This window comes from Triturus cristatus, chromosome 5_2 (assembly GCF_964204655.1).
Source record: "Triturus cristatus chromosome 5_2, aTriCri1.1, whole genome shotgun sequence".
NCBI classification, from domain to species: domain Eukaryota; kingdom Metazoa; phylum Chordata; class Amphibia; order Caudata; family Salamandridae; genus Triturus; species Triturus cristatus.
The window spans coordinates 456,915,667-456,941,584 of NC_140588.1; the positions used below are offsets into that span (position 1 = coordinate 456,915,667).

The following is a 25,918-nucleotide window of genomic DNA, read 5'->3' on the forward strand; positions in this document are numbered from 1 at the left end:
AGTAACGCAAGTGAAATGTAAATAGGGACTGCATCCCTGGCATGGATTATCTTAACAGGCTTTACACTCATTTATCAGCACTCGATCAGAATGTTTGCTTGTAAAGACAAGGACATGAACATACAGCCCAATCAGGACTTTTTTCAGTGTCAGTATTTAATTACTGGCGGGACTGAGACTTAGAGGGACCAGGCCCATTTAAAGCCATGCTTATATTTGTGTGTTAGAAGAATGCTTAAACTATTTGAAGCAAAAACGCCTATAAATAAAGATCGAATTTGGGAACCAAGCAGGGGTGATGTACTGCCAAAGAGGAAGAAACAGAGTGCAAGAGGTGAGGAGTGGTTTGGGCAGAAGAGGCTCTGTGATGCAGGGGCTGCTGCCCCCTCCTCTCCCCTCTCTGAGGGGGGCGTGTCGGCGGAGCTCGGATAGCCCCGGGGAGGAGGAGGAGGAGAAGCAGTGTTTGTACCCTGAGCACTGCCTGGCCTGCTCCCCTCCCGGCTTTCTCCGCTGCAGCTCGCCGCGCGGCACCTCTCAACGAGCGCTGCCCACCAGGCACGCACACGCCACTCCTCCCGCCCTCTGGCACTCCCTCTTCTCCTCCTTTTTTGGGAGAGAAAGGAACTCTGCGAAGAAAGAGTGGGAAAAAAGGGAAGGAGAAGTGGAAAGGGTCCGTTCGGAGTTCCCCTCCCCCTGTATGCGGGTATGCACTGCAGGGCGAAGCCGAGGGAGCCGGGGGGACACGGGACTCCCCACAGCCAACTGAGCCCCCTGTGAGCGCCGCCGCCCGGCCCCTCCTGCCAGCCTCAGCCCGGGAAGGGGAGGGCAGCCAGACACATCTGCACGGCCGGGATCTGAGGGGGAAGAGGAGAGACCAGCGCAGGACCAGCCGGGGCAGCTCTGCAGCAACACGTGAGTACGCGCCTGAACTTCTGTGCCGAGAACGCGCCACCCTACCCTGTCTGAGCAACTTTTTACAGAGCTTTTAACCGCTAGCAACTCCGAGCAAAGTTTAAGCCGTAGCCATTTTCTGCTATTTTCCCTTCATCCGCCTAACTTGTTGTAGTGAGAAGTTAGATGTTGCCCCACTTTCTGATGCAAATGTTCACTAGTTTCAAATTTCACGTGTAAGTTGTGGTCGGCCAGCCCTCGCCGGTGCAACTGTGAAATACTTCTACACATGTGAGGGGTGTCAGGGGCTTGACTGCGGGGATCGGGTTACAAGGAGCCGATGCCGGGGCGGCTCAGAGGGGAATGCACGGAGGGCCGCGTCCCGGAGCAAGGGAAGAACCCAAACAAAGCGGCGGGGGCACTGCGCGCTGCCTGGTCCTAGAGAGCCGGGGGCGGCTGCAGGTAAGGCCCGGTGCCGGGCTCCGGGGACGCACCGCGGAGCTCTTCTTTGTGTGTGGGACTCCCGTCCCGAGTGTCAAAGCCCGGCCTGAGCTGCCTAGTTGGCCCCGGGGCGCTGCCGTGGTTCCCGCTGTGTCTGTTTTTCGTTGCTCGCAGTTGGGACAGGGCTGGGCTGCTCCCCACAGGGAGATTTTTTCCACGCCTGTCTCTTGTCGGCTCTTTACCCTACTCGAAGCACATCTGGAGAGGGCTGGTGGGATTACTTTGCATTGCGCGTGAGTCTCCGATTTGTAACGCTGACCCTCAATGTGTGATCTGACGCGTAGCACTTTGGAGAGGGTGTCCTCCTTCTAGCACGGGATTTGTTGCACTGGACCTCAGGACCAGGGAGAAGTGCTACACAGGATGATGCCAGGCGAGGGTAACCTGGCCGTTGCATCATTCTGGTCTCCCCTGATACGGTAACTTGTAATAAAGTAACTTTTGATTTTGAGCCTGGCAGGGCTGGTGTGGCCCTCACAGCAGGAGACGGGCACTCAGGTTTATTATACACACCACAGATTACGCCCTGGCTGTGCCGCTTGTGTCTGTTTGGTGGGAGCGGCGGCTGCTGCCTCGGGCGTTACTTTCACCGGCTGCAGGGGGTCATCGGCAAGGGAGAGCGCTGCGTGGCCTTATTATGCGGTGCAGATGCGGCGTCCATGACGTTTCCCGTTCCGAGAGTGATGGATTCATTCCAGACGCGGTCCTTCGCCTCCCCCAGGCAGCCATACCTCAAAGGAGAGGGAGGGGTGTCTGTGTGGTGGGCGAGGGGGTAACATGCCCAGTCATGCGGTCATGTCCATTAGCCACACTATCATCGTGCAGCAGGCCGACAGTCTTCGAACTTTGCCAAAGTATACCAGACTTGGGGAAAGTTCTGATTTGCGGTTTGATTGGCCCTTGCAGATACCGCACTTTACCCGAATGTCACGAAAACGCACACATGCCTATGCACTGACATGCAGGCGTCTTTTTCAAAACAACTTTGAAAGCAGCATAATTCGTGGCAGGAGCAGGGTGCCGCGGGAGTGGGCGATGTTGTTTCTGCTCGGCCCGCTCATGTGTGCTTTTAATCCAGTCCTCCGGGTGCGAGTGTGGGGAGTGGCACTGTGCCAGCTACTTCTGCGGCTACATTTTCTCTAAAACGTTTTCCAGTAGAACGTTACCAGCTGTTGCGCATTTTTTTTTACAGCTGCCAGCTCGGCTTGGGAATGATGGACTGTCCGGATCTGGGACTAAAGGGGAGTTTTAGGCAAACGGGGGGCTTCCACCTTCTGCGGGGCCTGTGCGCAGGTCTGACAAATTTAGCGGCAAGGTCAGAGCTGGGGCCTCTGAGCACCTCACCCAGGCCCCTGTCTGTCTGTCTGTCTGTCTGTCTATCTATCTATCTATCTATCTATCTATCTATCTATCTATCTATCTATCTATCTATCTATCTATCTATCTATCTATCTATCTATCTATCTATCTATATATCTATCTACATATATATGTGTAAGTATATATATATATATATATATAATATATTATATATTTATATATAAAACATCACGGTGACTATCGCCACTGTAGCTATGGTTCAGCAACACTTTCCGTTACAAACACTTTGTATTATAGATACATGCTTGTGTGTAAATATGGAGGTTTTTGCACATACTCTACATCCCAAAATTGCAAATAAATATACATAAACTGCCTGCTGGACGCCATGATTATAATATTCAAAGCCACAGTTAATTGGCTATCACAAGGCTGACCATATGGGTGACCTAGCAGAACCTGTTTGTTTATGGTAAATGGTGCTTTTTTTCTTTATAATGTGTGCTCCAGTAAATAACTTGGTGTCTATGGTATATAGTGGAGTTGGACTGGAGCAAACTAATCAGTTATTCTCTTCTAGCCACTGGCCATCTGGGTTTCACTGGTCAATTTGTCCTCGCATAGACCATGTTTCCTATTAGATTAGGGCCTGCGTGTACAAAACTTGAATTTGGAACATTGTGTTCATTTGTATTGCTTTCCATGGACACATTATGGCATATTAAAGAGCGACCTCAGTTATGCGAACTAGCACTACATTATAGCGCCTCTTCCATAGAACATCTTATACGAGCCACATTGCTGTGGGGTGGAGCGGATGTCTGGCAGTAGTTTTCTGACGCTGGTCATAGTAAATTCTGAAGTTCAGGCCTCCCCTCTGCTCTTCTACAGATAAGACACCGTCGAGGATAGCTATAGAGTGAGTGTGCACGATGCTCCCACAATGCACCACAACTAAATTCTAGTACATATAGTTAAATGAGCAAATGTATGCACCTGCACGAAAAGCCTGGGGGGTAAATGTATTTTCAATACATTTCTGAACAACATATATCTTAGTACTCAATGAACTTCTATATCCCAAGTTCAAAGAATAATAAAGCAATGCACTTATATATCCCAGGTCCACAGATTAATTGGAGAGAAGTGATACTGAGGGTACAAAAAAAGAAGATAAATACCAGATTGCTCCGTGTTTTATGTTATTGGCATTGTGAAGTGGGTTGGAATTGCGCAGTTTCTAACTTACCCAGCCGTGTCTCTGCAGAAAAAGACCCGGATTATAAAATTACTAACACAGGTATATGGTGCACTTGACCTACCCAAGAGTTTACTTTTCACAACAGGGCGCCTCGCTCTTCTCTTTTATTGCTCTCACACAAAACCTTAAAATATTGCACCTAACAAGTATACACAACAGCCCAGTGGGTTACTTTTCTGAAGATAGTAGTCTGCAATTGTGTGTCAAGAGTTGCAAACCTCGCGGGTGCAGCTAGCCTCTCATCCTTCCAGATTGAGAAAACGATCACCGACTGTTCCCACAGTGCCACGAAGCCAACACATCTATGGAGCACTACATAAAGCATGTTGCTGCTTCATGGAATGTGCATATCCTGTATATTGTGTGGTAATCACGTTTCTCATATGGAGTGCTGTGCTGACGACAGATTAAACAAGAATGTGTAATTTACAGTGGCCCACTACTTGCCCGTGATGATAGTAGACAGGGTAAATATATAGCAGGCTGGAGAAGTAAAACGCAACAAATTTCACACTATAATACTTATCGTGTTCTGGTTACACTGATTATTGGAACGAGCGGTCGACTAATATAGATTTGGGCCCTTCTTACAGATTTTATTTTGTGGTCATGTTATTTATGGTATTATATGTTACTATGTCTCGATGACTGGCCTTTAACGATATTTCGTTTAATTTTGAGGTTTCAAAAGCTGCCGTCTCTCAAGGGACCGGGTGTCTCAGCATCCGGAGTCTGTCTATACACCTCTAGGTGATAGCTCTAAAACGGCCGAAGTCAGCAGGGAGTGTTTTTATAACGGGGCCGTCAGAGCGACTCTCGAGCATGCATTTGTTTCTGATGTTATCTATAGCGCCCAGAAGTCACTTTGCACGTTTACGAAAGTTAGCGGGCACTAATAAGTGATCCTGCAAGAAACAAGACGGTAGGGTGGTAGGAGGAAAGAACAGAAGGTAAAGTTTGGAGGTGCAGCGCCCCCCTCTCCCCCCCCCCCCCCCCACACACACACATGACAAATAACACTTTTGGCACCAAAGGGCGCGTTTCCTTAATAGAACTGGCGTCAGAGGTCACGAGCTGTGACAAGCCGAGACCCCTGCACAGGCAGGGGCCAACCCAGTGGGCAGCATCCGGGGTCTCAGGAGCCCCCTCCCACTGTGTTCTGCTCAACTTCAAATGCACGCTATGCCTGCTGATAACGGGGAAGTGCCAACAACTTCGAATCTCTGTGTTTTTGTCCAGTTCTTCACACACACTGGAAAATTCAAATAAAAAAAGTGAAGAACAACGCGGTTCTGCCAGTATTCATGTGGCCTGGCTTCCGACTAAGCGGCAGGCCGGAAATTTGCTTTTTTTCCCGAACTAAAACAGTTTCAAGGCGCTTGCCTAATTGTCTACAAATTCTAGACTTATGAAGATTTCATTGAGGTCACTATGACGTAAACCGCTGACATAGTACCGCGAGCAACCTGTTTGCAGGACAGTGCTTTGTTACACCTTGCTGTTTGCGTGTTTTTATTCACCAACAGAAAACTTTTTAAACATAAGTTTCGTGGACAATCACCTTTTAACAAAGCGAACCCCAGTTGTCACTGCAGACATATTTGAAACAGAGACTGCATAGAACCTCACCGTTCGGGGCTTCCTTCTCATTTCCCGCCAGTTTGAGCCAGCACCGGTCACTCTTCAGGGAGCACGCTCCTGGCGTCTGTCGGGATAGCACCGCACACTGCAGAAGGGGTTTTGTGTGAAGCTTCAGAGTCGGGGCTGTGTGGCCCGTGGCATCTGCGCTCGCGTTGGTGCCGGCTCCCGTGTCTGAGGCGGCGGGCAGGATTCCGCGCTTCCTTTTCACACGCGAGTAGGCGAGGCGCGCACTCTGCAGGGTACCCCAGGGGCAAGGGCCCCCAGCTTTAGGACGTCCCGGAAACCCTGCAATGTGTGTCCGTGGACGGTAGCGGGTTACTCTCAAGCCGGCCTCCACCCCAACCCCCCCGCAGGAGGTCTGGCTTTGCCGTCAGTCTTGGCCACTTTAATTTTGGAAGATTTCATCACAGTTTGAATTAGACGAGGCGGTTGTAGCGACAGCAGCGGTACAGGACTGTTGTATTATTTTCCATTGATGTGTTCACGTAACACACTAGATGGACCTTTCTGGATTGAAGAGCCAGAGGAAAACGGGAGAGTGTTTGAGAGTGGACATTTCAGATGACCGGCTACAAATGCTTGTGTTCAGGTTCTCCGGCATTCTTGGGCACTTTTCATGAACATAACAAGTCCATGAAAAATACGCGGTTACACTTGTGGCTGAATTAAAATATGAAACGAAACAGAGAGAGTCCAAGAACCGGTTCAAAATTGCCACAAGAATCATCTAATTTACTCCTCTGCAGTTCACTAGGTCTCAAAAACACATACACGGTAACCACTCTGTCCGGTAGAACCATTTGTAAGTGGTCATCTGGATAAGGTCAACAACCATTTTTAGTTGGAGCTTTTTTTGTGGGCGGGGCAGTCGGACAAGCTTTCAGCCTTTATTTTACAGGTGCCTGATAAGGCCGTCAGAAAGCCGTAACAAGCAAATAGTTTCAGTGCGACTCCGCACTTTGAAGATTTCTTTTGAAACTTTGATATTTTGACAGCACCAGGGGCTGCCGCGCTTTCATATAGCCGGAGCAGTAACTCCGAGCAGCAGTCAAACGTCTCTGTGCATTTACGTTTAAGTGCAGAAGAAACACATGTCCGTGGGCCGCCGAGGTTCCACGTCAGCCCCCCCTCGACCTCCTAATCCCAGATCCCGGCGAAGCTCGCGGGCATGCCTCAGATCTCGCTGAAATCACTCCAGGCGCGCGCAGTTCGCAGATTAAATATGCTATGTGTTCCTCCGGCCTCGACAACACTTTTATGAGCCCGCTAAGCTTCCTGGGCCGGATCCCCCTCTGACGAGCAGGAGCCTCTGAGGGGAATGCTGCCTGTCGTCAGCGGCACTTGGAGATATGTCGGGTTATGTGTACAAATAGCCCAAAGGAGTATTTTTCTCAATGGGCCGACACTTCCCAGTAAAACTGGTCCGAGGATATCACGAATGGCAGGAGATGTGAGCTAGTGGTTACACTGCGGTGAAACAAGCAGATGTTTTGGTTTTTGGTCACGGCTTCTTAATTTTATTCAACGGTGTGGTCTTGTGCATATATATTTTTTCCCTATATTAACTCATTTCTTTGCATAGGCGTCTCGAAAGTGGATAAGTCCCGTAGAGATTGTGGGCAATATTTGTCATTCACATGGCCAGGACAGTTTTTTGTGCAATACTTTCCTTGTGCACGTTTTATTCTTTAGAAACAACCCACAAACAGAGTACGAACCCTATTTCTCTACAGAGTCATCACGGGTTCTACTGGATTTGCAAGGGGCTTGCTTTTTTGCACTCACCTTTCTGTGCTCAGAGTTACCCGAACTCTTTGGGTGCATGAACCTAAATCCGAACAAACTCCTATTATTGTCAGGCATGATGATGCATCGAGCAGTGAACCAAGCGCCTCTTGTACTGAGGCGGGTGCGGTGCGTGGGGACAGTTAGAGCTTCTGTTGTGGTCGAGCTGGTGCTTGTTAGTTTCCCTTCCCCGGTTGCACTGTGTGTTTTTCGCGGCGTGCCGGTGTGTCTGTCTCCAGGCTGCCCCGTCTCAGCTTCAGGGGCCGTCCTGCAGTTGACTGACGCCTTGCATGCAGCTCGTCTGTCTGCTGGGCCAGTCTCAGCTCGGTTCGTCTCCTCGCTGTAGTCTGTGGTGTGGGGGTAGTAATAGTGCATTGGTGGTGACTGAGTCAGTGTGGAAAGCAGACAGAGCCGGAGGTCCGGTGTTGGGGGTGGGCTAGGCTGTCCCTCTGGCCCGTGGACACACGCTCCCGGGCAGTCTGCACTCTCGCTGACAGTGAGTGCACTCGAGGAGGGGCGCACGGGTGCGCGCGCATGCTTATATTGATGACAGATGGCTCCGGCGCGGCCTAGTGCCGAGTACCATAAAAGTGACACTTCTGATTCGATTTTGTGACGTTTTGGGCGGAAATCGTGTTATGAAGTGCCGGTGAGTGTTTCGAAAACGCATTTCCTAGAGATCGGTAGAAGGGGCATTGGTTGTGTAAGTACCATGAGCAAGAATAGGAGACGATAATATTATTTAGGAAGTTTGCCGAGAAAATTCGGTGTTTGTACTTTAATTGTTGTAAGTGTACTTTCACTTTAATAATGAAGTTATATTCTTTTATCTACCTTCACATGTGTGGGTGTGTGTATATGTGTACATGCGTATGTGTGTAAAATAATCCGTTTTTATATATAATATATATGGGTTAAAGTGTGTTCTGCTGTGCATTATGAGGACATTGAAAGCAATGGAGATGTTGTGTGACCTTATAGGAACGCAGCAAGGGACCCCTTTCAATTATGATGGCAATGAACTCCGAGGAGACTTGCAATATCTTTTACATGTACAGCCAGGGGTACTTTATTCCTTATAATGCATGGTGACACCATCACATGCCCCCAAAACCAGTTAAATCCTTTGTAGCTTGCGCCTTCATGTGAGAGATAGTATTGTTGCAGACACGAAGAATAAAAGCAGAACCTGTAGTGCAAAATAAACATACCATCAGTTTGTAATTTGTTGCAAAAATAGAATCAGATTAATGTAAATCAGATTAAAATGGCTGTACCTCCAAATGAGTAGTAGTAACATGCAGAGGTATTTTCTTTTCTGTAATGAAATATAGCATAAACAAACACACATGCTGCCATACATCTCTCATTTGTGCTTATCACTTTTCGTTTTAGAACTGCAGTTATGCTGATTTTCCGTGACCTGATTGTCACCTTCGCTACTGACTGTGGCGGGAAGTATTATGGCATTAGAGCATGATTGTAATAAGTTACTACAGTTAAGCAACTACAATATTTTCTTAGTATAGATGACTAGTGGCACCACAGCTTGACTGTAATAAGGAAATTAAATTGGAGATGGGCTTTTATATGGGGATTCCATCCATCCATCCAACCACCCACCTATCCACGCCCTCTGCCTGCCTGTCTGCTATCTATCTCCATACACTCGTAAATATACCCCCAATTATATGCTTAGTTAAATGTCACGTAATCTGTTTTTCCATGTTTGTAAACGTAGCACCTGCCTACGATGATCTGAGTACCCCCCCCCCATATAATGCACTCTGACACCCTCGTATGCAATGTTTGAAACTGGTAAATAAATGAATGACTAAATACAAAAGTATGTAGAGAATTATGTATGTATACATATAATCCTTTATTATATATAACTATGTATAGACACATGAGCGTGTAAAAGTTAAACATTCATTCTTATACCTTTGGTTAAGGTGATGTGTTCTTTGCTGGAAATCGCTTTGTATGAAGCACTCGACGTCCACCTTTCTTAGATGTTAAAACTCTGCTTTAGTTTAAGCACTCTGTTTAAACTGACAGAAGCTCTATTCTGACACTTGAACCCTGTCTAATGTCTGCAGCTATGAAATGCGTAGATTAAGCGAGACTGCTGGTATAAGAAGCATGTACTATAGGGCGTGGTGTGGACATAGGGTGTCTTGTGGAAAATAAATCACCTAGACTGTACTCGATTTCGGTCCAGAGGGTGAATGTGGGCTCAGAAGACTTGATACAGTAGAATTTATAGCAAGAAAGGTTGACCACTGACTCACAACTGATACCACTGCTTATATCATTAAGTACAATTCTGACACTTCATCAAGGCAAGCCATTAGTGAGATAAACCCTTATTATTAAATCTACAGATTGCAGAAAGTTCTCAGTACCTGTTTACTGTAACCCCGAGGTCGCGAGTTACGGGCACTTACAATGACTGATGCCCTTCTTGGCTGTGATATATGTTGTAAGGTCAGTGTGTTTATTTCTTGTAAGCCTCGCCCCTGGAAATATGCAGTAGTGCAAGACTGAATTGATTATGCTTCAGGGAAAAGGCAGAATGAACAGTATATCGGACAGTTACAGACATATCCCATCACATTTTGTGGTATTGTTGAGGTAGATGTTATTACATTTTAGCACACAGATGTTGATACACAATGGATCTTTCAGAAATGAGTTCAACTAGCTATATACCCTTTAAAGTACCTATGCACTCGCAATCTTAATTTTGCCCTGCATGGAGCTTAGGAACAACCATTTATTGATATTCCGTCTCTACTTCCAGGTGTAGAATTGTTGGTGTAACATATACACAAAGTTGTGCTCACTAGAACACCACCCTGCCTCAACATTCTTCTTCAAGTAAAATACAGGTCTGCCTATTTCATTCTAAGCATCCGAGTTCAGTTTTAAATCCTGTATCCTGGCAATTAGTGCAGGGTTTATTCTGTGCTCACATCATCGGCCTTCTGAAAGCAGCCCCTTCCAATCAGGAAACAGACCTGCATATTTGTTTATGAGAGCCTCACTGCAAGGCACCTTCAGACTGTAGCCACCCGACCTTAAATGGAGATAAGACATGTTTGGCACCCTTCTAAATTACATTCTTGGTGCCCTCGTGCTATAACTACAGCACAATGTACACTTGAATTAAGCATTATAACAAAATATCCTCTCAATAAGTAGCTGTGCTTTACACCCTCTTTCAAATGTTGTTAAGTATGTAGAGTTTTTGTTCATCCTCCATTAGATTAACCCCATTTGGGTGAATTTCTTCCCACTTTAGTGCCTTTAACCAGCAATCAGCAACTGAAAGTCGGCCTGCTAATTTTTGCATATTGTCAAGAGGCGTGTATTGCATTTCATGTGCATCATTGTTATCAAGTATTAATTAGTTTGAACAAGAAACACACTTTTGTTCAAATCTGTAGATTGTGTGGTAGATGATGGCAAATGTGACAAACCAAAATTAAGCAGAACACAGTGGTTGCAGAATCTGATGGTACTGGGTGTTTTATTCACAGATAATAGTTTTTAAAACACGGTTGTACCCACCGAGCGTGCTTTTGTGCTCAAACCTGGATTTTCATGTTGTTACATTTTATTCCAAAGTGCACTGTGGTGAAAGCTGTGTTGTCACCTGAAACTGACACTGACAACAGGTAAACATATGCAGTGATCTGCTTTGCAGAGTAAACTAGCTATCACTGCTCCTGGAATGCACCTTTAACAGATTTTTAAGTTGCATTTCTTCAGACACAAAAAACCCACTAACCAACTTTGCCCGTGGTGTGGCATCTTCATAAATGCGAAGTGATGATAAAAAAGTAAACTTGGAAAAACCCACCAATGTCAAGCAAATAAAAGAGTGCAAACATTTGACAAAGTGTAAATGCCAGAATAATAGCTAAGCAGGTCAAGTTGTGTATTACTCGCTGTGCCACCTGGGCTGCTTCGATATCTCTATACATTCTGATATAAGACTTCAATCGTTTAGTTATGTGAACAGCAAACAAAACCTGTGAATGAATCATTTAACATTATTAGTACAACGGGTGGATTTCACTGAGGAGCCAAATGCACATGGAAGTTTTCCAAAAACCCATCCCTAGTATCTCACTATTTGTAGTGTTCAAAGTGCACAATGGCTCCCTGTGAACATAGCGTTCATGGTGTATGTCTACGTCTGTGCGTGACTCGGACTCCTCACTCCTCTGGAACAGAATAACAGAGGCCCTTCGGAGGCACTTTTTGGAATAGCATTTGTATATAAATACAGTTCATATTCTGAACTCTGTGCTGGAATCAATGCTTGTACTGACCAGTAGACTCCAGGCCATTCAAAAGTCTGCGGCCAGGCTCACCCTCAGCCGCCCACCCCACATTCACATCACTCCATGCCTCAAAGAGCTCCTCTGGCTCCCAATCCACAAAGGAGCAGTCCTCAAATTTCTCACGCACATATACAAAACCGTACACAACATTGTCCCCCACGTACTTCAACAACCACACAAACTTCAGACCTACCAGACACCTCCTCTCAAATGGACTCCTACCTCCATCCCTCCCTCGCATATCCAGAACCAGATCAGGTCATGCCTTCCCCTACCTCACACTTAAAGCCTGGACCGAACTACCCCTGCACATCCGAGCCTACAACTATGTTCTTGAGTTTCGCAAGAAACTGAAGACCTGGCTCTTCACGTAGCCCCGACCCTGGCTCGGCCATTACAGCACCTGCTTCAGCGCCAGGGTATCCCCCCGGATGAGTTGCATGCTATACAAATAACATAACACAACATAACATAACATGAGTGATCCTGCACCTTTAATGCAATGTGTGATTTTGTTAGCATGTACATGGTCACTTGTACATATACATCGGAATTTACATGCATTTGTCAGAAGTGTACATTTACCGACACACACCTATATGGCCCATAGGTTAGTGTAAAATACATTAAGATACACATTGGGATTTGATATAGTCTGATAGTTTCTTGGGATTGTCCAAGTATAACTGGATATGATTTGAGGCCATTGGAACATTAATGGTGTTAGAGGATGACAGTTGTCTTGTATGAAAACACTTAGTCGAAAGTATGGAACTTATAAAAGTTATTATCTGGCAGAGACTAATAGGTGGGGTGAATGATATAGATCAAAGCTGAGTATTTGGGTTCTGGGAAGAAGTGTAATGGAGATGAGAAGGGCTGTGAATTGTAGAGCTTTGAAAGAAATGTGGGCAATTAGGCATAGAGAATTAGTCCATCAGAATTTCAGGTATTCGTATTAATGATCCAAGGTCTATCAACCAAATACAGAATAGTTTAAGCTATCTCTGCGTGACTTTTGCCTTATCATAGCCTCAGTTGGCGAAGGAGCATGAAACCCCACGAGTTCAAATCTTGAGTGATGTGTTGCCTGGATCACACTTTACAAATGATACACTTCACTTTCAGGATTGATAGGTCTTTCTGGAACAGGAGGTGACATTGTCAAGTCTCAAGTAAATCGCTAGTGCATTTCAAGAAACAGTGGTTAGTGTTTTTTTTTCTTGCAGTCGTGAATTCCCTTTTATTGCATAGTGCAGATGTTTCTCTAGAGACTTAGTTCTTAGCCCATTTAATAATGGTAACATATGTGGATGGCCAAGCGTGTTAGCCAAGCATCTTGAAGATACACCAGGCTTCTGAATTAATTCAATGTAGGCTGGTTCATTTGAAGCCGATTATGGCCTGGATTAGGATTTGGGCGAACCCAGAGGCTGATCTACACAGGCAAATAATTATGGACAGCATCAGTAAGGATAAAGGGTTGTCCATTCCTTGCTGAGACATGTAAAGTCCTCTCTTGAGTCTATTGGATGTAAAAACCTTTTTAGTACCCCCATGGTAATTACTCGTTTGGACAGGAAATTGGTGATAAAAGATATTTTAACTCTGTCCAATTGCAGAGAGAAACAAAAGAAGGGGGTAAGAACTCTGTTATAGTTTACAATATGTTGAAAACGGTGGTGGGAATGGAACCGTATTTGACTCTTATGTGTAATGCTCAGGATAGGTTTTTAATCACCCGTTTTAGGCTCAATCTTTTACATCATTTGTTATCCGTGCCTCATGGTTTTACTGTTTCGGTTGAGCAGAAGGGTCCCTGTGGTTGCGATCTGCGATCTCCTCAGGACACCCTTCATTTTGTACTGTTATGCCCATTCTATTCAGTGCCGAGACGTCGATTTTTAGTTGGTATTTTAAAACAGGCTAAATTCAAGCAGGCCAGGGTCGCCTTGCTACACCTACAAATGGTAAATGACTCTCGGACTCTGTTTTGTGTGGTGAATTTCTTGAAGATGGCCTTAACAATAAGGAAAACAAGAGGGGTTTATTGAATCAAAAATTAGTACTGTTTTTGATGTATATCAGCATGGATTTTAATGAAAGTTTTTATCTTTTTATTGTTATGTGCTTTTATGGTGTTTTTTAGATGCCGAATAAAGATTTTGAAATGAAATGAAATTCAATGTAGGCAGTATAAGAGTGGGGTTTGTGTTCAAAATGCCAGGTACCTGAAATAAGCAGAACCACTGCATTTTTACAAGTGCTTGAACCTCTTTTGAGGTCTTTCTGTGAGTCCCCTTTTGTGTTTCACAAAAGCGTAGTTATTAAGCAAATTTCATAACACTTCCAACATGAGGTTGTAGCAGTGCTTTACTGTCAAGTATAGAACCCAATGTTCTCGTGCGAGATGATTTCACTTGTTTTTTTGTGAGTGGTTTTGTAACATCAAATGTGTTTTGGTCTCTAGGGAGCAGGAGAAGGTGGCTGATGTCCATCTCAGCTGTGACACTCAAAGCTTAGTGTCCACTTTGATTTTGTGGATTGTTAGGCCCACGTTACTGAACATACAGGTATGAAACGGAGGTTTCAGTCTTCGGACTCTCCACAGAGTACCCTAGACAGAACCGTAGATAGATGTAGATATTTCAGTTTTGATGAGTTCAGCGTGGTTGTGAAAGAAGAACAGTTTAAGCGCTTGACCCTCAATACCAAGTGCAGGTCCTATGATTGTGTCAAGTAGGATGAGTAGACAAAACCTCACTGTTGTCCTTCAGGTAACAGACATAATGCAGACTTGTATGGTGCCTGCTTCAATTTCTGACGGCAAGCCCGAAGCTGAATTGGTATTTCCCTAAAAAAAATGCCTATAGATTACGATTGTTCTATCAAAGCTTCATACATTGCAGAAGATATCCCAACGCAAAAGCAATAGTTGAGATTGCAGTGGTCTGCTATACATTGTTTTGACTCAGGTGTGCCTGATATTTCACCTGGCTCTTAGGAATGGTTTCGAGGGAGAGACGGTAGACTTTTGTAAGTTGCTAAAGTTAAATATGGGGTCTGCACATCAGATAGAAGGCATCAGTAGGTTGAGGATTTCTCATTTGTTTTGTGTCAGAATATGTGAGTATCCCAGTTTGGTGCTGAGAATTGTGATGGACCACTAAAGGGACATGTTTGCCTTGATGCTTCCAAATGTTGTCATATTTTGTAAATATCTCACATTTTCTGTCGTTTCTAGACCCTCCGTGTTTATCGGAGAGAGGGCAGACAGGGTATTACGTATATGGGTGTTTAAAAGTCTCGGCACTCGTTCTTGCTGTGTTGTTTGTTCTCTTTGTGCATACTGAGGTACAAGGATTTGCCCTAGCTATTATCGTTGTTTCCTTGTGGAGCGCAAGCAGCCTAATAATTATGCAGTAGGCTTTGTTACCAATGCTTATGCACTTACAGCATGTATTTCATTCATTGTTGCGCCCTATTTAGAACTTTCAATCAGATTTCTTGATTTTTTTCCTCTCCAGAGTTAGTGGAACCAGCTAATTTATGATGCCTGTCACTAATGACTTTACAGTCTCTAAATAACGTGTTGATGCAGGGAGTGGAGTCAACCTGTCTAGAGTGAAAAGATATATAAAACAGTAGGTAGGCATAACAATGACTGGAGAAGGGTGACATTATTTACTCGCAGCCAATTTCCAGGTTCCAGGTAAGCAACAATGTTTCATTTTCTCCCTTAAAAATCATTTAAATAAACCTCTGAAAAAATTGAAATGGCAAGTGATTTTTTGTCTCATAAAATTAGTCCTTTAAATTTGAATCATGTTCTAATTTTAAGATTTTCTTTTATTTGGAGGAATTTACATAGTTTCATTATAAAGAAATGCCCGTATTTAAAATCTTCCTATAGAGGCCACTAAAAATTTGTATCATTCAAAGCAAGAGCAAGTTATTTATGAAGAGTTTAAATATCTTACAACACAACTTAAACAAGCATTGGCAAAGCCAACAGTTTTGGCATCGGCTTTCAGCTTCTTCACTTGGTCAAATCTTGTTTTGTTGGCCGGTGTGTTTTAAGATGTCATTGTTTGTGGAGCAGGCAAGCTCTCACCAATATAACAAACAAAAAATGTCTAAAAGAAAACATGTTTTTGGTCTTGAAATGCTCACTAGATTGCCTTAGTAGCTAGCCCCTGGCTTTGAAGGGAAATACTGTGTATCCATATGTGCTCCTGGTAAAAGAGCAGAATGCCGTAAACAACAGTAAAGTTAGCTTGTGGAGCTGGCAAACCATCATCAATACAAAAAAAAAATGTCTAAAAGCAAAAAACGTTTTTAGTCTCGAAAAGGGCACTAGTTTGCCATAGTAGCCCCTCGCTGTAAAGGGAGCTACCTTGTGTGCAGATGAGCTCCTAGTGAACGAGCAGGATGCCATCATTAACAGCAAAGTTAGCTAATGACACAAGTGGACAGCCCCATTCTGCATCCTGCAGTGGGCGGAAGAAAATATGAATGACACTATAACAGACCAGTGGATGAAGAGGGATGGCCCCTTTAAGGAAAGTCACGTGTCATTGTAGTGAAATCAAAAGGTTAGGCTTAAAAACGATACCTTAAAATCAATTTGAAGACACTGCAAGTAAAAAAAAATGCTAGCCGTGTCATAGCACCTTTTGGCTGCACGACATGGCAAACAAATGGTTTTGCTTCGTTAATTTTTTTTGCCATGTTGTACAGCAGCATGGCTGCCATGCAGCATGGTTGAAAGTAAAAATAAAAACTTGCTATGCCAGTCTGCGTTGACCACATCATTATGTGTTTTTAAAAAAAAAACACTTTCAGCCATGATGCACTGCAGCCGTACTGCTGCACAGCTTGGTTAAAAACATTGATAAAGGCAATAGAACTTGCATAGGCTAGACTTACTGGCTGAGCCAATGCTTGTTTTTCCTGGCAGAAGGGTACATGGCAAGCAACAGAGTGGGGCGGGGACAGTGCTTGACATTGAAACATAGAAGTGCATGTACCCTGCACCTGAGTACCTGGTTGTTTCAGAGAAATGCCAGTACTCTCCAATTAAAGCTATTTTGTCTCTCTTGAGAAGTACACATACTCTCCCTCTCAAAATAAAAAAAGTGCCAGTACTCAGTACCGGACAATACCGTCCCATTTAAAGCACTGGGCAGGGAGCAATCAAAAGCAAGGGGCGGTGCAAGAAAAATTGTGCAACGGACAAAAAACCAGAGGGCAAAAGCAAAGACGGGACAACAATGACAGCTAGTCAAGAAACGACATGGCAACAACAGTGGAGCAAGCAACAGTATCAGAGCTAGCAACGACTGGACAACAACAACGGAGCAACAACTATGCGGAGTTGGGAGGAGAAAAACTGCACACATGTACTTTTATGGAGTGCAACAACTAAAGTTGAGAAAAAAACTTCATAAATCAAGCAGTGGAAATACAATCGAAGAAGAGGAAGAGAAGCCGTCACGTGCTGTGCCAAAGAGAAGCAAGGAAATGAGAATCACGATAAAGCCAACCAATGGTTAGAAATGGGTGGGCCCTAGACCCCCTGCAAGCTAACAAATTGTCTTGCAAGTGACAGCGCATGTGCTGTCTCCGGTGAGACAAAAAATGACCTCATCCAACACAGCACCAAACAAACCTGCAATCTTCAGACGGTCTTTGGTCCCTTCATCACCAAAATTTTAAACTTGCAATGCACTGACCCTTCTCTAGCTGATGTGTCTCTTCATCTTCTGCTACCCTTCACTTAGTCAAATTAAGTGATAGAAATCACTAGAAAACCAAATGCAAGAACCAAAAATGCAGGTAAGAAATCTGAAAAACACTGACATGGACAAACTGACCAATCAAGTCATAGAGTGCCTTATATTCATCTCATATGTGGTGCTATAAACTCACTTATCAAGCATCCTGAAGTTCCTCAACGGGTTTTCTCCCCCTTTGCTTTTTGTTTTATGAAATCTTAGTTGCAACCTGGAAAAAGTCGAGATTCTCAATCCTCCCTCCATATGCTTCCTCCTTCCTTTGCAGTATTTGCTCTGTGGCTAATCCTGATGCTATTTGCAAAGAAGTGCACAGTTGCTTGCCATCCTGCTGCCTTGCTACCAGTAAAGATATTGGAGAAGATCTACAAGACCAACCAAATGTGACACTCTACTAGCTATCCAAAACCTCCCAGAGTGAACTTAATTCGCCTTCTATCTGTGTCTCCAGTGCCTCCCCTCTTCATCATGCTAAGACACACACCCAGCCATTCTTTCGTACATGTCTTTCATCTGTAACGGTGACAAAGGCTTATACATAAAACTTCTTACTTGTTCTAAATCCCCAGTCAAAAAGGTTAAAATCAGATATGTGGTTCATAACCACCTCTGGTGAACTAAAGTGACGTGCATTCTGTAATCCAGAGACTCCAGGAGGCTTCACCAGTCTTTCCGCCATAATGTTTGCATAGTGATGACAGAGTGAGTTAAAGATGAAGCGTGGGATTCAGACATTGTATGTTTTAGTGTGCTTTAACATTTTTGTGTGTTTTTGTTGAAAGCTCCCTCCTTTCATTTTCCTCACCCAAGTTAAAAGGTGCAGGTTGAGTTGTAGACGCGAGTGACTGGAGCCAGATACTGTCAGCCACTTAATATCAATGGATCATACATTGAGCCCCATTCCTGCTTGTTCACCTTGATCAAGTGCAGTACGAAGGTTGTTTTATGTTGACACTCTGATTGAAGCATTTCTGCTCTCTTGTTTGCATTTAGTTTGCATTTTACACGGAATCTTGTTTAAATTCCTGCCGAGGGAGCATCTAGCGTAGCCTCGTGCTACAAAGCATGGCTCTAGGAAAACACACACACGCGCATTTAGGCACACACTAACAAAAATTGACAGACACACATACACAGAAAAACACATGGACGGTCACACAGCCCAGGAATGCATAGACAGACGTACATGCATAGTGACATATGCACACAAAAACAGACACACTTACATGCACGCAGACAGACGTCAACAGCGGTGGAAGGGTAGCCACTGATGTAGCCGTGCACTGTGTGTCGTGTTACCAGGTTGACGGTGAATACATCTGTAATGTGGTTGTTTGTGTGCTAACAAGAGTGTAAACCAGGTGAATTCTCTCGGCGAAAGACCTGGCTTGCACTTCATCAATAGTTTAGCCGGCTCATAGAATAATTTCTCACTTAGGCTTTTAATGGTTCCAGCATTATTGCGGCTTTCCCAAGCTGATTACCACTGGGTTTGTTATTCTTCACAAATGTGGCCAGAAGCTATTTAACCAATGAGGAATGAAGCTGATCAACATTAGTCTGGTTTTGAGCAGACCGTAGCCATATTATTAAATATTCAGTTTCCACTGGAAGGGGCCGGCGAAGGCAGTAATGGAAAACACGTAGACCGGAGAAGAAGCGGAGAGTGGCAAGGGAGAATTGTGCATAATGATGATTGGGGAGGTTTCCTCTGTACTCTTAACATCACAGCACCATCATGGCATGTTTTAATTTTAGGAGACAAAAGTCTCCACGTGGTCTCAGTGTCTGCAAGAATGTGTATGATTCAGTGCTGATCCCCGAAGTGCATGGCCACTTCAAAGGCAGTTGTTTCAGCAAGCATGCAAATTAAAACAGTAGAGTGGAAGGAAAAAGCGGGTCGTTTCACATATGTTATAATTTTCGTTGTTTCTTCAGCATCCATCTGCAGACAGTTGGTCGATAATTGAGTTTGGGATTGGGCGCTCTTTGAAGGCAGGCAAAGCTCTCTATTTGAGCTGAGAAAAGCTGTCTCCATTGCTCACAGTAGCTTTAGTCTGACTCATGCTGGCAAGACCTGGGTGTTGGGTCGACCACTTTGACAGTGTAAACCTTGTTCCTAGATAAGGTTGGTCAGAAACAAAAGCTGGCATTAACTGGGAGTTGTTTTGGCCTGTTTGACATCATAAAATGTGTTTATAGCTGAGGCTGCCCATATCTGAGAGCTGGTTCAAACTGTGTTTTGAGTTGGCCTGTCTAATATTGTAAAACGTGTTTGCGGCAAAAGTTGGTCAGATCTGAATGCCGTCGGGTACTGGGGATTGGCTTGGCTTCCGTGGCATCCTGACACTTGATTGTAGCTAAGTTTGGTCACATCCAAAAGCTGGCACTGCCAGCTTGGGATTGCCTGTTTGACATCAAACTTGTTCTCAGCTAAGATTGGTCACATTCCAAGGCTGGCATTGGGTGGTCTGTTTCATACTGTAAAACTTGGTAGCTATGGTTGGCCGCATCCGACAGTGGGTAGAACTGGATGTTGGCCTGGCCTTTTTTGACGTTGTAGGTCTTACTCTAAAACAGCCACATGTCCTCTACAGGAATCTCAAGTAAGCACGAGCTCACATTAATAAAGGTCGATAAACATTATTGAATAACAGTGTATTTCATATGTAAATGATTGTCAGTTGTACACATGGCAGTCTAACCCAGATAACCTAGCATAGTGGCATAATACACCTCTTGTGTGTTGGCGTGGAATTATCTTATGCAAATGTCGCCCTAAGCGTGTCTGGGGTAAAACACGTGCCTTTGATTTCTTCTATATCTGTGGTTTCCCTCCAGACTTTGGCAAACACGTTTTGATAAAATTCATAAAGGGTTCTCTATGGCTGAGAGAGGGACGGTAATTTCCTGTTTGTTCTTCGGGCCTCCCCCTTGTGTTTTCCACTTTCGCACAGCTTCCCTGCTTGAGGATTACTGGCTCCCCAAAGACTGCTTCCTGTCGCGTGGATCAAAGTGGCGCAGATGAACACCCGCCCAAAATGCCCACGGTTCCCCCTGAAAACGAAGCATGCAGTGTTTGCTGGCCCGGTGATTGGGCCGCTTTGGATGCTGATAGCAATCAGTATGAACTTCCCCATTGCTGATGTAATGATGATGAATGCCGCGACACTGCTGCTTCAGACAGCTCTTCCCAGAGGATGCGAGGAACGTGTTAATGAAATGAAGGCGATCGCGTGGCGGCCTGGGTACAGCAAGGGCCGGTAACAGCAGCAGACACACACACACCTGCACGGGTACCTTCTCTTGCAACCTTCAAGCAGAGCAGAGCACATGCGTTTCTACAGCTTTGTGACATGCTTCAGTTCCACAGTGAGACAGCTGACTGTTTCACTACTTTATAAATAGTTTTTAGTTTCTAGTTTCTAGGCAGCGGCGTTGGAGGTCACGCACAATATCACGGCGACGGTAGCAAGAAAAAAATCTGGTCTGTTGTGTCCCCGACCATTGCAAACTCACTCACGTTCACTCACCCGCTCACTAACACTCAATTTATTAACATGTGCTACCATATGCCTTCACTCACTGACTTAGGCACGCACTTTATTACACACACATGCATACTAGCGTAACAGTGGTGGTTGGGGCTATAATAAATAACATAGAATTACAGATTTACCCACATACAAACACTCTTGCATAATCACTTGTACATTAATCCACTCACTCATATTCTCATCCATATACCTTTACTCACTGACTTACACGTGCACACGCACACACAGTACCATAACAATAATGGCTGTAGCTAGAAAAATGTAAACAACATACATTTACTGCTTCATTCACACATAATCTCTTGCATGCACACTCACAGTTCACTCTCACTCCAGTCCTCCATGTACCTCACTTCCTGACTCATATGCTCAGATACTCACTAGCACATCTTTGGTAGCTAATTCACTCATTTGCACATGTAAACACAATTAAATAATCACTTGCATACCCACTAATTCTTGCTCCATCACTGAAAGTTTCTCCTATGTACCATCACTCACTGAATTATACATTACACATTCTCCCAGTGGTGGTTGGCACTATATAGATGTGAATAACAATATAACATACACTCACAGGTTGACTCACTCACTCACTCACTCACTCACTCACTCACTCACTCACTCACTCACTCACTCACTCACTCACTCACAGAAATAAGTTTCACTTCACATTATTGCCAGCTGCCAGCACCCAATCTCCTTCATTACTAAATTTGTTTTTGCTGAAGCTCCGTTATCTAGGGCAGGGCAGTTGAGCAGAAGGGCCTGGCTCGAGTTGTTCTCGTAATCTGTTCAATTTAATCGAAGACAGGCACAAACAATTCAAGATCGGAGTCCACAAAGAGGCAAACACCTGCAGGCAGTATTCCTGGTATGAGAAGCCTAGGGTTTAAATTGGGGTCTGAATTTAATTATACGCTGGGTTGATGCTTGCAGGGAAAACGACAAAAGATTCCTGCACGCTTGAGTGGGGTAGAGCCGGGGGAAAGCCGCGACTGTTTGTTTTTTTCAAAGAATGTTCATCCCCTCATTTATGTTCAATTTTTCAGGCTTTCTCTGTGCAGTTTGAGAACTTTTTATGATATTATTACAAGTCACGTTCCTAGGATAGGGTTTAGGACATTTTTTCTTTTCTTTCTATTGTACAGTAGTGAGTTGAAGTTCTTGACAGACACGGACGCAGTGTCTCGATTTGTAGGAAAATGGTCACTAACTAAAGAAAACGCATGGTATGGCATCACTTGATGGGGTTTAGCAAAGAGTATTATTGCAGAGGCCTGGGTCAAGGGCTGTTGTCCTCATAAAGTATGGCAATCTTTACATGCCTTGAATAACTACAAATAATATCTCATTTTAATATCTGCAATGTATGATGAATGTGGGACACCGGAAAGCACTCTGTTGAAGTAAAGGAAGTAAACAGCTGGAGGTACTCCTAAACACAAGACTTTCACTTGCTGAAGTACTCCTAAGAGAACTGCAATGTGATACAATTTACACCAGTGTCAGCTTGCTCTATCTTGATGGTATTAAAAATAAAGACTTTTGGTTTTGAATGGCCGTATTTGTCAATCAAAACTATTTCTGAATTGAAGAAAAATCATCAGCTCACAAATGAATTTGGTGGACGGATATGTGGATTTGTTTTTTGTTTTAAATTGCAATTTACGGATATCTGAACCGTTTCACATAGAGTTAACATTTAATGTAGAAAAACTCTTGCTATCTTGAGTATGAGAAAGTATGTGGCCTAATGGTCAGAGCTGCCGACCTAAGAACTGGGGACCGTGTTGGAGTCCCAGTGTCTGCTCGACATCTTGTGGACACATTACTCTATCTCCCCATGCCTTAAAAAACACGAATCTGACATTGTGCAATGTAACCTGATGCTCATGTAAACCGCCCCAATGCCCTTGGGCTGAGTTCGCGCTATATGCAGCTGCAAAATGCATACAAAGTTTGCAAGTAGTCCGCTTTGTTGGCGATGAAGGTGAAGAGTGGACTGGGGAGGGTGTAGAGCCTCTTGCGGTTGTACGAAATAAAAGGTAACAGTCAGCATGGTCACCCTCTGATGTTTGCAGACCGCAGAGCAAACAGAGATGACAAAACATGACTTAGAGTTTTAAGGTACTATATTATGATTTATGTCTTCTCCCAAGAACTGCCCTTTACATTCCCAGGTAAGAGCTGGTGAGGTAGGTAGGTGCATTTACAGCTGTGGCAGACAGTTACTAATGTCCTTCCATTGTTTACTTTTAGGGACCTACCTGTTTCTTTTTTCACAGGCACTCCACCAGAGTGCATGTGTTTTCTAGATGTCTCCCTATGGTGCTTTTCTTCTCCCATATCACCTAGTGTTGCTCCTTCATATCCATATACTTCTCCCTGCCCGCTTCACGTTACTTTCTTGCCCATTGCTTCTCCTCCCCACTCCTCTGCCTTCTGTGTTGCTTCCCCCGCCCCCCTTTTCTCTCACCCGTTGCATCTCCTGCCCCACCCTCATCTTCCATGCTGATTTCATTCCCCCCACGATGCTTCTCGCCACTTCCCCAACACCCCTCAGCTTTGGTCTGCCCCCCCCTGTCCTCCAAGTTGCTCCCCCTGCCCCAGTCCTTTGTGTTGCTCCCCCTCACCTGAGCCCTCAGTGTTCCTCACCCACCACAGGCGCTTCAACAATAAAAACATTTCTTGTGACAATTTGCAGGCAAGTGCTTGTGTGGGAGTGCACCTACCAAATGACAGGACTGCACCATCATAGTACCTTTCATTTAAGTTTACTTCCTTTACCCATACTGCACGGCATTGGGATGATGTAGAGCATGGTTAAAACAATTGGCAAAGCTAATAGGTCACTAAGTTGAGACCTATTGACTTTCCCAATGCTTGTTCAATACGTCACTTTTCAATTCTTGCAGCCAGCACCCAAATATCCCAATGGTATGTTTGTGCTTGTGACTCTGTTTGGCACTACTGGGTGAGCTGCAAAATGATGTGCATATTACCAGAGAATTCTCTCATTGGGTGATGACAAAAATAAAATTGAGATACTCGTTCCAAGATCACAGAGAGCGACAGACAATAGGTACATTCTCAGATTATGTTGTGGAACATGAGACTACTTTACTCTATGATGCAAGAGATTAATTGTCAGATCCTGCAAGAGCTTACCTTCTCATTTTCAGATCATGGATTTATATAAATGGCTCACTAACAGATCATCAGAAATACAAGGAGCTCCCAGTTCCCAGAAGCATAGACTGATTCTCAAATAATACATAGACACTAAAAAGTTATTATCAGATCATGGCTAGAGACAACTAACTCAGTGATAGCTAATAGCAAGTGAAAAACCTGTTCTGAGATTGCAGCCAGAGGGCCGAAGAACACATCTCAGATCATAGCAAGATCTGCATGGGTCTGATTCTCAGATTATGTTGGACATAGCAAAGTATTGATTCTCTAATCATGATTAGCCAAAACACATATTCTAAGATCCTGGTTAGAGACAGGGGGTCATTTCCCGAATGCCTCTAGAGAGACATGAAACACTTTCTCAGATCATGGTGTGAATGAGGTAAGCAAGTTTTTTTCTCATGCCACTTTAATGAAACACGCCTCATTCTAGGATTTTTGTGAGAAACAGCAGACTCTTTCTCAATCTGGAACTTTACATTGGAAAAAAAGGGAAACAAAGTTCTTTGAATTTGATGTTGGGTCCCAGAAGCTCGCCTGTGCTAAAGGCGTGCCCCAGGGCACATTGACGTTTGTACTTTGTGCAGGAAGCTAAGAAAAGGGAAGGTTCACCAAAGGTGGAAAAATGCTTTTTCACCCAGTAGATATGTTGTTAACAGTAACCATCTCAGCTCAATATGAGCCCAAATTGTTTTGTTGCTCTCATTTTATAGCCCCTACAGCACCTTACCTGGCCAATTCACAGCACATTAACTGGCCAATAGATAAAACATAGTTGGAGCAGTTGACCTACCTGTCAACCATAATGAACTGGAACTTGAATAACAGATGACGTCATCAGCATACTTGTAAAAATTAAGCAGAAATGAATGAAAATATTTTACACGGGGAACCATGGAAACCCTGAAGAAGTGGAGCTACAGGGCTAAGTCTTAAAAGATGTTAATAGTAACTGTGTGGGTGACGACTGAAAAGTCATAGCTGTAAAAGGGCACTGAAATAATTTACCCCAAGAAACTGCCAACAGAGTGAATAAATTCACATTCCCGCCACAGTTGCCACAAATTATTCACAATGGAAACTGTCATTGCACAAGTCCCATATGATGACCTAAATCCAGCCTGAACCCTTAATAACTGTTTAACAGAATGCCCCCTTCCTGTCCTCTCTCAGGGTGTCAGATTGAAATACTATCAAACGCTTTTGACTTCACTCAGCAAACAGTTGAGAATTGTGTGAGCGCTTATGTAATTTTGTAGCAACTTTACCATGATGGCAACACTGCTTTCCTGTTATAAGGAATTGATGGCCACTTTTACTAAATATTGACTGAAGAACATGGGGCAAAGAAACAAGTAAAACATACTTATCCTATCATCATTCTGACACAGGAGCAATGACAGAAGATGACCAAATCGTATGAGACTATGTCTACCCAGACACTTGCTACTTTTTGGATAGTCAATGTAGCTTTTCCTAGTAATTAATGAAGGAAAGTCTTAATTTTATTAAAGACACGGAGGTGAGTATTATGCTTCTCTAGTCTTGCCTTTATTGGATAGCAGCCGTCAAGAAGCTTAAAACACTACAAGTCCCATGAGACTTAGGTAAAATTAG

General features: G+C 44.1%; 1 protein-coding gene across 2 annotated transcripts in view; it reads left to right on the forward strand.

Annotated features, from left to right (window-relative positions):
- The first annotated feature begins 448 nt into the window (after positions 1-448).
- GLI3 (GLI family zinc finger 3) overlaps positions 449-25,918 on the forward strand; it is a 363,934-nt gene continuing 338,464 nt past the window's right edge. The window contains exon 1 of one of the 2 annotated variants that reach the window (XM_085607427.1): positions 449-912. The gene's annotated coding sequence lies outside the window, so the exon portion shown is untranslated. Of the gene's footprint in view, positions 913-1,235; positions 1,354-25,918 lie in introns of those variants that run through there. The other variant, XM_085607429.1, reaches the window with a different exon arrangement.